The following is an 8561-nucleotide window of genomic DNA, read 5'->3' as shown; positions in this document are numbered from 1 at the left end:
AGCAGCATGCTTGTTGTGATACTAAACGGTTATTAAAATGTCACAGGAGCATATATATTGTGCAATTTTACTTCACTTTCTTGTTTATCAAATTAATCTTAATAAAGAATAAGAATACAAAATTAAAATGGTAATTATGCCCAGAAATTAAGGACTGGAATAAAATCCAGGAGATGCTGAGAGAGATTTTTCAACAATATTAACAATGTGCTATTGAGTCAGGAAATAAATTCACATGTCTGAGCACTTGTTGATTGGCAATGTATATACTATACTCTCTATATAGTGTATCATAGATATCATATCTATAGGCCAGTATAATCACTGTAATGAAATTTTTAGGAAATATGCCTTTCTTTAAAAAATACAAGCATATATCCCTAAGACGCAGATAATAAACTTTGTGTTTTTTGCTTGGAATGACTCATTTGAAGAAGTCTGTTGAAACTGTCATACTGAAGCAATGTGGGATTAGGGATAGGAGATTTTTTGAAAGTTGACCTTTAGAGTTTTGTGTGTTTTGAATGTTTTCCATGCTGTAAGAATTTGTCAACTCTTAAAACTATCACTTTTCTTTTTGTTGGAGTGTTTGGTTTATTTATTTATTTATTTTTAACATTTTATTAGGGGCTCATACAACTCTTATGAAATTCCTTTGCACTTTCATCTATTTATATTTAGCCTCTAGACAACATCTATATTTTCTGAAGACTCCTGCCTCAAAACAGAATGGTCTACTGAAGATCTTTGACCATCACTTTAGGAATCCTTCGACCAAATTACAAAGTCAGTGTGTTCCTAAAGAGGTAAACAAAGCCAGAAGATAAATGGTAAGTAGTCTGCATCAAGATACAAAACTGAGTTAATCACTTTAGCTATAGACGGTCCATCACCTGCAGAGCCGGGCATAGTGTGCTCCTTTAATAAATATGCTTTTGCATTTTCTTGGCATTAGTCAGTTTGCTTGAATGACTTAGAAATTTCCAAACTGTTTTGTCCAATGACATGGCAAATTTATAAATGGATATTAGAATGCTAATACCCTGATAGGCCTAGCATTCACCATACCTTTCCTCCCTGATGCTGTAAGCCAAGGGTGAGATATCACACAAAGGATTAGACAGGAGATTCTGAAGTTCTTGTACAAGCCTGGAAGTTGTCATGCAAATATATCTAACAAAGTGCACTGGGCATAATATTCAAATCATGGAAATATGAGGTGACTCAAAAAGTGAAAAAAAGTAGAATTGAAATATAATTGCATTTCCCCTCATGAACTTTCACGTCTCCTATTTTGGCAGGAGGAAACAAGAGAAAATCTGAAGCAATGCATCTTGTGTCCCTGCTCCTTAGTTTTTCTTTACATCGTGTCTGCACAGAGGTAACTTCTCACCATTATTTGTGCCTTTAGTGGAGATTTGCCAACAAGTAGATTAGAACACAGGATAAGATAATACAAATCTTTTTCAGTAGCATGACTCGAATTAACCCCAAACCAAACAAATTGATTCTGACTCATAGGGATGCTGTCTAGGAAGTCTGCTTCTGAAACGCTGGGGGAGCAGGCAGTGTCGTTTATCTCCTAAAGATTGGAGCTGCTGATCCCGGGCTGTGCCCACAGCACCACCAAGCCAATCTAATTAAGTTGATAAAACAAAATTTTAAAGACATTCTCAGCTGTTAGAATTCAGTAGGAAAAAAGATCAAGGGTCTTCAAAATGTGCATGTGGGACACTATTTTTAAAGAATATCTGCACCTAAGGCCTGATCTGGGTTTTCAAAATTTTTTGTAATTTCGGTTGTTATTTTTGTTTGCATGTACTGGGGCTTCTCTCACACCTGTTGTCATTGGGGGGTACTCTCTTGAATTTTTGTTATGTGTTTTGCTGGGTTGAGTGTCTGAAAGCCAGGAATGATGAACCTATAGGGACAGCAAGTAGAGTAAGGGTTTCTGGGTGGATGCAGTGGGGGGGGGGTGTTGTGATATGAGGGGCAGATTTAAAAGGAAACTGGTGTCGAGATCAGAAAAGAAAAGAATGTTTTGAAACTGGTTGTGGTAGCAACTGTACAATATTGCTCGATGTGATTGAACTAGGGAATTATAGGATAACTCCCAACAAAATGGTTTTGAAATATATATATATCATTCTAATGACAGCAGAGAAAGTGTGGATGATTTTTTCTTGATTTTTTTTCAAAACAGGATAAGGAACACTTACTGTCCTACATGCTTTCTCAGAACCTTACTACGATCCCATAAGAAATGAAGTCAACATTCTTTCTCAAACATGGATGGGGTTTTGTGTCATCCTTTAATAACAGATAAAGGACACGTGACTGATTTAGGAGATTGAATGATAACAGGCAACACAGATTTCCATTTGCTTCTTGCCATTTAGAGATACTCACTCTTGGATCCTATTTAAGAGGAAGCTCATGTTACGCAGAGAGTATCAAGTCAAGTATAACTGAGGCTCCCAACCCTCCATCCTGCTTCAAATTCTCAATGACAACCTGGAAGGACCAACTTGACAGCTTTATGCATGACCCATGCTGGAAACAGATCTTACAGTCCTCGGCCAAAGCAGTGCTGAGGAGAGCTGAATGATTTGCAACAAAATCACACAAATTGAAAATTGTGAACAAAATAAATGATTCTTATAATTTCAATCCACTACATTTTGGACTGTCAATTTGACAGTAATTAGCAGGAGCAGAAATTCACAAACTAACCAAGAGGTAAGTAAGAAAGAAAAAGCTGTTTTGCTTTGCTTTGATGGAACTCTACAATCAAAGGTTGTTTTTTTTTCAAGTCCTTTAAAGAAACGATTCATTGAGAAGCATTATTAAAAGTTAGCTTTGAATTAAAGAAGCAATTAATTTCATAATTAGATGATTATATTTATGTTTCAATAGATTTTTAAGCTGTTTGAATCACTGTCATAACGTCTTCTCTGACAGGGATAAACAGTACACATAAATCATTCTAGAAGTTCTTGGCAAAGAAGACACTAATAACGACAGAGACCCAAACTCCTCTTAACCTTTGGAAGACCGAAATTAAGGAACTTCCAAATATAATGTGTAAATTACATGTGTTAAGTGTGTTTTTGTATATGTGCTAGTCATTTAAAACACTTTGTGTCAATGGAAGTCAAAGGTGACCTTGTTCTTGAGTAAAATCCATGTCTATAAATTGAAAGTGCTAACTACTGTTAGTGTCCACAGACCTTGGACATGTTATAAGGAGAGACAAGTCCCTGGAAACGGATAGCATGCTAAGTAAAGGAAACGGGCAAACAAGAGAGGAAGACCCTGGGCAAGCTGCATCGACAGAGTGGCTGCAACCATGGGCTCAAAGCTAAAATCGATTATGGGATGGTATAGGATCGGGTGGTGCTTCCTTTTGTCGTCCAGCGGGTCACTATGAGCTGGAACAGCTGGAACAACAGCATGAGTGAATGTTGGAAAATTCATTTTTGGAATGGTTATTTGTACAGTTAGTAAATTACATAGTATTCAGAAATGAAAATATAATTCCATTGATAAAATAGAATGCTTTCAATGAGTGTGTTTCTTTTTCAACTTCAAATATTCTCTCCTTGTAAACTATCCCTTGATTTAGTGGATAAGAATTAATATGAAATATTTAAAGTTTTGTAGCAATACATTAATATTGAATGAAATATAGAGAATATCACACATACAGTCTTTACACAGTTGCAGTTAGTTTTCTTTTTAAATTCTGACTAACTTTAAAAAAAGTTCAATTATTTGGGAGCATTGTTTAGTTTCAAAAATAAATGTGCTAAAGAGCATTTTATATATTTATGCATTTTTCAAAATGCTAAAGTAACTGATTTATTCATGAAATGTTGAGGGGACACAGACAATTCCCCAAAGTGATGCTAATTTTTTAATTAAATAGACATAAATTAATCCACATTACTACAGGAGCAAAATAATTCTTAGAAAATATACGGAATTCATTATGAACCATTAAAGAAGCATTCAGTAATTGTTAGTAGTGATAATTTATAGAATAAACCAGCTCCTTTTTTTATTTGTAATGATGAAGCTTACTTAGAATCAGGGAATTGAATTGATTTTTGAAGAACTTGAAAGAATAATTTTATATATTCTGTTTTGCTTATAAGGAAAAATCACCCTACATCTGCAATTTATCATGCTTTGCATAGAAAACTTTTTACATGATATCATTAAGGGTGAAGCCAACTTATAACCTTGATTGTTCTTTTATTACTTAAAATAATTAACACTCTACAACGGATTTACCTAGTATAGGCAGCCTCCAGGTTACACGTGTCTGACATATAAACAAATCTTATGTACTATTCAATGCAGAGTTTCAACCAGTGCCTTCCCTGCTGAAGAGAAACAAGAACAAACTGCAGGTTTTACAATCTGGTGACTCATCGTGGTAACCAGTACAGAAAAGTTAGGGCCCAAATCCCTCGAATGGAAAACTTGAAAGAAGTGTAGTGGCCCTGTTTCTGAAGTCTGATGCACGTGATTGAATGATTGGCAGGGCTGTGTGGTGTCCGAGCCCTGGCGGCACCGTCGTGCCAGTGTTGGACTTCTCAACTCAAGTTCAATGATGAAAATCCTCTGGCCACTCCTCAGGAGAAAGAAAGAAGCTGTTCCCACAAAGGTTTATAAGGTCCCAAAAGGCCTATGTGGGATTGCTGGGTTTCAGAATTGACTTGACAGCGGTAGTTTGGGGGGTGTGGAGTGCTGCCTACTTCAAAGAAGACCTGACAGCTATCAACTTTGACCAGGGCACCACCATCTTTGAAGCCGGCTAATTTCAGTAAATTAGCCTTCACTTGGAAACGATTGAACACCTGGCTATCAAAAGGTATCGCGTCTGGGGTCTTAAAGGCTTGAAGGTAAACAAGCGGCCATCTAGCTCAGAAGCAACAAAGCCCACATGGATGAAGCACACCAGCCTGTGCGATCACGAGGTATCAAAGGGATCAGGTATCAGGCTTCATCAGAACGAAAGAATTTTATCATAGTGAATGAGGGGGAGTGCAGAGTGGAGATCCAAAGCCCATTTGTTGGCCACTGGTGTTCCCTTTGCAGAGGGGTCTGGGGAAGGAGACGAGCAAGTCAAGGTGCGATGTAGCAACGATGAAAAATACAACTTTTCTCTAGTTCCTAAATGCTTTCTCTCCCCCAACCCCCACTATCATGATCCGAATTCTACCTTGCAAGTCTAACTAGACCAGAGGATGTACACTGGTACAGATAGGAACTGGAAACACAGCGAATCCAGGGTGGATGACCCTTTCAGGGAGAGCAGTGTGAGTGGCGATACTGGGAGGGGGGAGGGAGGGTGGGTTGGAATGGGGGAACCGATTACAAGGATCTACATGTGACCTCCTCCCTGGGAGATGGACAACAGAAAAGTGGGTGAAGGGAGATGGATGTCGGACAGGGCAAGATATGACAAAATAATAATTTATAAATTATCAAGGCTTCATGAGGAAGCGGGGAGCGGGGAGGGAGGGGGTACAATGAGGAGCTGAGCCAGGGGTTTAAGAGGAGAGCAAACGTTTTGAGAATGATGAGGGCAACGAATGTACAAATGTGCTTTACACAATTGATATATGTATGGATTGTGCTAAGAGTTGTATGAGTCCCTAATAAAATGATTAAAAAAAAGAAATGATTGAACGAAGCCCTATTCACAACAAATTCTTCATCAAAATCTTTTTTACCTATTGCCTGTGCCGCTTTTAATCTTTGAAAAGGCTTTGAAACTTTTCTTGTACTAAAACCAAGAAAAGAAACCCATTGCTGCTAAGTCGATTCTGACTCCCAGGACCTCCACAGGGGCAAGTAGAATGGCTCCTCAGAGTCTCTGAGTCTGTAATACTTGGCTGAGCAGAAAGCTGCGTCTTTCTCCTTCTGAATGCTGAGCTGCAGAGTTGGCAGTTAGTAGTCTGATGCATAGTAAATCACCATGGCTCTGTCTACCTAATCATGACCGGAGATAATGTCCATAGTATTGTTTGACACAAATCACATAACCTAAAGTTCAAATGATTTATTATCTGGTTTGTTGCATAAAGTTTGTCGATTTTTTTTTTTTTTGGTCACAGAGTGAGAAATCCCTTTGAAATGCAGCGTATTCTGATGCTAAGTCAAGGCTGTTTCCACCAACTTGTGATGTCTTTCAAATAGTAATAAAATAAGGCTAAACAGGGACATGAATAATTACCTTCCTCCTTTTCTAAGAATGTTCCTTAAAAATCTGGGATAATAAAATAAGATATTAAATTTAAGTTCTGTTTGAGAAATATGAAGTTGGGGATTGAAAATCTGCCTTAGAAATAGATTGGCATCGTGACTCTAGGCTAGCTTCCTAATGTTTTATGTACTCAAATATTTCATTTTAAAAATTGAGCTCATTTCTGACATCCTTCACTCAAAGGTCTGGAACAGGTGGGCTCTTTTTAACTCTATCATCATTTATTCTGCAATTCTGTCCCTTAGTCAGATGTGTGGCAGCGTTGAGTCCCTGCACGCTGTCAATTGTGGGTTTCCAAAAGGAACTCTTTTGCAGTTGTAAAATGAACGATGACATTCTTTCCCCACTGAGTCACTTAGCTTAAAACAATCTAACGTTGTTGGTAATATTGTTTTCAACCTACAATGTAAATAAACTATACTTATATTTACAAAATAATAGATTTAGCATACTCATAGGATGCATAGTTGCTCATTTTCTACCATTCTGAAATATAACCCACAGTGGTTCAATTCAATTTGAGAGTTCTGAGAATTTCCCCAGCAATTCTGAGGTCCTCTATGAGGAGCTATTAAAAATATTTGCATAGCTATTATTTCAATATCAGTCATATTAACATACATTAAGGAGTAGAGATGGTATGCTTGGTTACATTGGCTTGCTAGCCACAAGGTCAAAAGTTCTAACCCACCAAATGAGGATTTCTGCCTCTATATAGATTTATTTCTTCAAAAACCCAGAGGATTCGTTCTATTATTATTGTGTTTGTTTGTTTAATTACGCACATGCAAAAACACACAAAATATACAATCTTAAAATAATTTATCTAGTTAACATTTGTTAAGCAGCTTTGTTTTTTGCCATCAAATTAATTCAGTCTCAGGGTGAGCCTGTATCTGGGAAGTATAATGGGAATCCACAGGCCTTTCAAGGCTGTGACAGTTTGGAGATAGATTCTGTCTTCAAAGGTGCCTCAGAATACATTCGACCCCCAACCTTTTAGCTAATAATTGAGCACTTAACTTTGGTTCCATCCAGAAACTCCATCAAGAAACAAAAGTATAATGATTACTATGCTACGCGTTAGCTGTCAAATGCTCACAGCCTTAAGAGGAAGGCAACATAAAACACGTTTAACAATTTTATATTATAAGAAGTTATGTAACAAAGAGAATTAAAACACTATGATCTTTTAAAGAAACAATAATTCCAGATTTAAGTAAGGGAATGGTATCAATGTAAAGATTCTTAAGCTCAGCATCCCAATATTGTTGTTATTTAGCTGTGTAATTCTTTATTGTGGGAGTCTATCCTGTTCATTGTAGGATGTAACTTCTCTGACTCCTTCCCAGCAAGTACCAGTGGTGGTCCTACCCATCCCTCAACTGTGATAGTTCAAAATATCTTCAGACACATTCATATGTCACCTGAGCGCAAAATCACTCCAGGATCAGATTTTTAATGTCAATAAGAGATAGGAATGAACAAAGTAAAACAAAACAAACAAACAATGAAGAAAATAAGGATAAAATACTATTGTAGACATTTATAGACAAACAGAGCAGAAGAGGAATATAGATGTACGTCAGAAGTTCAAAACCACCCATGGCTCATCAGGAGGTAGATGAGACTTTCTATTCCCATAATGAGTTATAATCTTGAAAACTCACAGGGGCAGTTCTATCCTGTTCTATAGGGTGCTTATGAGTTGGCATGCCAAAAACCAAGGCTCCAGGAATTGATAAAATGCAGAGGGAAATGTTTCAACAAGCTAATGAAGCACTGGAAGCACTTACTCCTCTATGCCAAGACAGTTTGAAGACAGCTATTTGGCCAACTATTTGAAGAAAACCATGTTTGTATCCACTCCAAGGAAATGTTAAAATTATAGAACAACATCAGTGACAGCACCTGCAAGTACATCTTTTTGTCCAACCAATTTATTGGCACATCATTTACATATCATACAATTCTATAGTTTGAGCGTTCAGACATATCAAAATACAAAGTACAATCATTGCCACATCAATTTTAGTGTCCCTCCGCCCATGGTTACATGACCTTTAAAGTGAGTTATGCAATTATAATCCCTTCGAGTGCTCCCACTCCTCCTTCATTATTTACTCCCCCAATCCCCTTTCCCTTCCTATCACCAAGCCTCCACCTCTGTATTCCTATATCTCCTTTTATCAGTTATTGTCATTATGCTTCCACTCGTCCTGTGCTTCACACCCGGGAGATCCAACAGAAAAAAAAATACAAAATCACACTAAAAAGGTAGTAA

This window comes from Tenrec ecaudatus, chromosome 6 (assembly GCF_050624435.1).
Source record: "Tenrec ecaudatus isolate mTenEca1 chromosome 6, mTenEca1.hap1, whole genome shotgun sequence".
Taxonomy (NCBI): domain Eukaryota; kingdom Metazoa; phylum Chordata; class Mammalia; order Afrosoricida; family Tenrecidae; genus Tenrec; species Tenrec ecaudatus.
This window is presented reverse-complemented; position numbering follows the sequence as displayed.